The sequence below is a fragment of the Schistocerca americana genome, chromosome 2, assembly GCF_021461395.2.
Source record: "Schistocerca americana isolate TAMUIC-IGC-003095 chromosome 2, iqSchAmer2.1, whole genome shotgun sequence".
NCBI classification, from domain to species: Eukaryota; Metazoa; Arthropoda; class Insecta; order Orthoptera; family Acrididae; genus Schistocerca; species Schistocerca americana.
In genome coordinates, this window is record NC_060120.1 from 890,834,857 (window position 1) to 890,839,423 (window position 4,567).

Sequence of the window (4,567 nt, forward strand, 5' to 3'; positions counted from 1 at the left end):
TGCGCCCGCGTGTGCGGCACGCTTGATCTCACTCGCCCTTGTGACGGCGTTTCCAGAACGTCCGTTTCACTGAATTCTTTGGGAAAAACTCACTCCCGAGTAATCTCAAGGAGTCCATAAACACTATCACAGTGGATAACTCAACACTGTCCATCATCACACATGTACAAGCCTGAAACTTAAAACAGCGTCTAAGTACATCGGCAATGACTAGTAAAACACATATTCATGAAATCTTACAGCTAGTTACAAAATCATATTTACATTGCTTAATCTACTGTGACTCAGCTGAAAACTTAAACTAGCAGCTTGGATTTTTCAGTTGATTAGATCATGATTAAATTGATTAAAATTAAATTGATTAATCAAAATTAATTACTTATTAATTACAACTTCTTTAATGACCTTGGTCAGTCAAAAGCATGGCAATCTAGCAAACCTTAAATCTTACACTCTATATTTACATATTGTACAAATTACCCATTGTGTGGTATTAATCGATCCTAGGTTGGTACAATTTCAAATCTACTATATTTCGAATACCTAATAGCTTTCCAGAGCTTGGATACTCTAAGCAATAAGCATTTGTGTGAGGTATACCAATGACTTTATATGGTCCATTATAAACAAACTTAAATTTAGAGATTTCATTGTCTATCTCGCTCGATTTCTCATGAGCTTTTACAAGTACTAAGTCTCCGATCGCAAACTTAGCAAAAAGCGCTTTAGCGTCATGACGACGTATGCGAGCATCGGCTTTTAGCTTCATTACTTCTCGCAAACGATCATTTTTCACACCAATACTAATGTCAATCCGTGGAGGGAATTTGATTATCTCTTCCACTAAACTTTTACTTCTGTCATCCAGCAGGATTTCCTCTGGAGAAAATCCCGTCGATTCATGTCTCAAGGTGTTCATAATTCTCTCAAATACTGCTACATATTTGCCCCATGCCCTATGGTTGTGATGGCAATAGGTACGGCACAGTCGGCCTAGCTCGCGCATATACCTCTCAGCGGGATTCCCAGCCGGACAATAAGCTGAAATATGGATCACATCGACCCCATTACTTTCCATGCCTTCATTCCACAACTTAGAAGTAAATTGTGCCCCATTGTCTGATAGAATCGCCTTGGGCTTACCAATATGAACAAAATAATCGTTCACCAGCTTGCTATAGACCGCTTTGGCTGTAGCTTTCCTAATCGGGTATAGTTTGATGAACTTGGAAAAAGCTTTTAGCACTATTAAAATGTAGGCAAAGTTTCCTGATGACTTGGGCAAAGGTCCGTACAAGTCCACGCACAGTAACTCAAAGGTGTCGTTAGGCCTTATACTTTGCATAGGACCACGACTCGTACAGTTGGTAACCTTCACCTTCTGACATAAATCGCAAGTTTTCACTCTGTCAGTAACTCGTTTTAACATGTTGTTGAAATGCACTACTTCACTCAGCTTTTCCGTACATTTCTTTGGTCCACAGTGACCATACGCCAAATGGTAGTAGTCTATTATTTCCGTGACGTATTTGCTGGGCCAGCATACCCGCCAAATATTACTATCTTCACCCTTACGTATGTACAAGATATGATCGTATATCTTGTAATACTTCCTTAATTTCTCTCCTTCTGGACTCTTTTCATCATATCGGGTTTTCACCATATTTAAACAACCATCCTCGTTCTGATGACGACGTAGATTCTTACAAATGTTCATTATTAATTTACGTCCCTCAACTTCTTTAAAATAGTACAATTTGACCACTCCATCTGCCTCATCTTTCAATAGACCTTGATTAGACTCGGGCAACCGCGACAGCGCATCCGTTACGCAATTGTCGGTCCCTTTTACGTAACAGATGTCATAGTTAAATTGCTGTAAATACAGCGACCACCTAGTCAGTCTTTCGTGAAGTAGTTTACAATCCTTCAGATAAGTGAGCGCCTTATGGTCCGTATGAATAATCACCTTACGGTCCCATAGGTAACCCTTGAACTTCTTGAATCCCCACACGATAGCGAGACACTCTTTCTCAGAAATCGTGTAGTTTCGCTCACTTTTTGATAAAGTTCGACTCGCGAACGCTATCGTCCGGTGTTCCTTATCCTCTCCTTTACCAACTTCTTGGAACAGTTCTACCCCCACCCCGTAATTCGACGAATCCGTTCCCAGATGGAAGGGTAGCGATAAATCAGGATGAAATAGTATGTTAGATCTTAACAACTCGTCTTTTAATCTCTCGAAAGCGGTCTGACACCCGTCAGTCCACACAAAGGGAACATTTTTGCGCAAGAGGTTATTCAAATTTTCATCATTAAATACTTGTCCTTTTACAAATTTACGGTAAAATCCTGTGAGCCCTAGAAAACTTTTTAACTGTTTCCTAGACTTGGGTGGAGGACAATTCCTTATTGCCTCTAGTTTCTCTGGGTCTTTCGTAATACCAGCAGTGGTAATTACATGCCCTAAAAATTTCAGTTCCTGCTTCACAAATTCGCATTTCTTTAGCTTTAGAGTCATTCCGCCACGGCGCAATGCTCTAAAAACTTCATCTAACAGGTCACAATGGTCATGCCAAGTGGCATTGGCCAACAATAGGTCGTCAACATATACAGTTAATCTTGAACTCAAAGCCGGTCCTAGCACTTTATCTAGGGCCCTGATGAATACGGACACAGATATATTAAGTCCAAACGGCAGTACTCTATACTGATAACACCTGCCCGCAAACAAGAAGGCGGTGTATGGCCTAGATTCTTCTTCGAGTTCTATTTGCCAGTAACTAGCCGTCAGATCGAGGCTAGTCATGAACTTAACGTCATGAAAACGTTGCAAAATCTCCTCCATACTCTCTGGTCTGTCTGTTTCACGTTGAACGACCCTATTCAACGTGCGTGCGTCAATCACAATACGCACACTACCATCCCGTTTTGCTACAATGACCAAACCGTTATTGTATGGACTTGTACTTCTTTCAATCACTCCCCATTCGATCACCTTATCTATCTCCCGTTGCACTGCTTCCTTTCTGGACAGCGGTATAGCATACGGTCTCACGAAGAATGGTTCGTGCGGAATTACATGCAACTTGCATTTATATCCTTCCACAAGACCCGGTTTGTCTGAAAACACACCCTTATTCCTCATTATTACTTCATACAGGCCTCGTCTTTGTTCGTGTGTTACGTTTGACACACCGTCTACAATACTTTCCAATTCACTTTCTACACTATTGTCAATGCCGAGATTCCTCACATTACAGTAGTTCAAATTCATACCTACGTCAATACCATTCGGCCAGTTAACAATGTGTATAGGCTGGTATTGCCTATGCACACCGTCTCCTGCCTCGTCAAAACTAACTACTATTGTTTTATCTTGGGACGTACATGTCAAAGTTTTGCTTTCGCAGTTAATCACTGCATGGTACTTTAATAGCCAATCTAACCCGATAATTACTTCCGTAGTTAAGTCTGGCACGACGACAAACTCTTGTTCAAATCGTGCCCCACATATCTCGAAGTTGACAAAAATCTGTTTTGTGACCGGTTTACTGGCCTTCCCAGTAGCACCGATAATTTTCACTCCTGTTACTGGCATAACTACGATGCCAGGTCTGTCTTTCAGTAACTCAAATATTTTCCCAGATACAGCACTCAATTCTGCACCGGTGTCAATCAACACGTTTAGCTGTAGGTCGTGCATATTAACAGACACCACTATCTGTCTACACTTGTCCTCGACTGTTTCTTTATTTTCCCACAGTAAATCCTCGTCTATATCCAGGTCATTCCAGAAAAAACCATCCGGCTTTGATCCTAAATCCGGTTTATCTGGCGGCTTTTTCAGCCTCTGTTCACTTACAGTTTTAATTTCAACACGTCTGTCCTGAGGCTTAGTCTGTAGCTTCGCCTCCAATATCGAAACCTTTTCCTGTAACTCGTCAACTAGTGAGTGCTGCTTTGCTATCACTTCACTAATTGTCACCTTCGTTGATTCCTCTTTGGTCAGATTGATCTCATCTGCCAATCTACCTGGAAGAATGTGCCCAGTAGCATCTGAAATTACTTCCTCTGGATCTGCGCAACCCACACTGCTACCGTCTGACCGTATAACGTCAGCTCTAACCTCATACACGCTGTAATCTACGTGCTTCTCTACCAATCGTGTCCGGCTACCACTAAAATTTTCATAATCTTTCTCCTTAATACTCTCGCAATGTTTAAACTGGATGTTCGCGTCGGATGGGTCGGCTACTTCTACCACTACAACTTTCGGTAAAGTCTGCCGGTTAGGGCCAGAACTTTCCGTTACTACTTCAACATTCAACTCCTGCGGGACGAAACACGACGCATCTTGCTCGTGCTCCCCCTTAACATCAACTATTTCTGGTAAAGTCTGCCGGTTAGGGCCAGAACTTTCCATCACTTCACAAATACTATCTTCCTGCGGGACGAAACGCGGCAAATCCTGCCCGCGCTCCCCATAAACACTTCTCCCGTACAGGCCCCTATAATCTCTTAGTTCGTCGTATAAGCGACCGAACTGCCTTAACCAGACCTCATC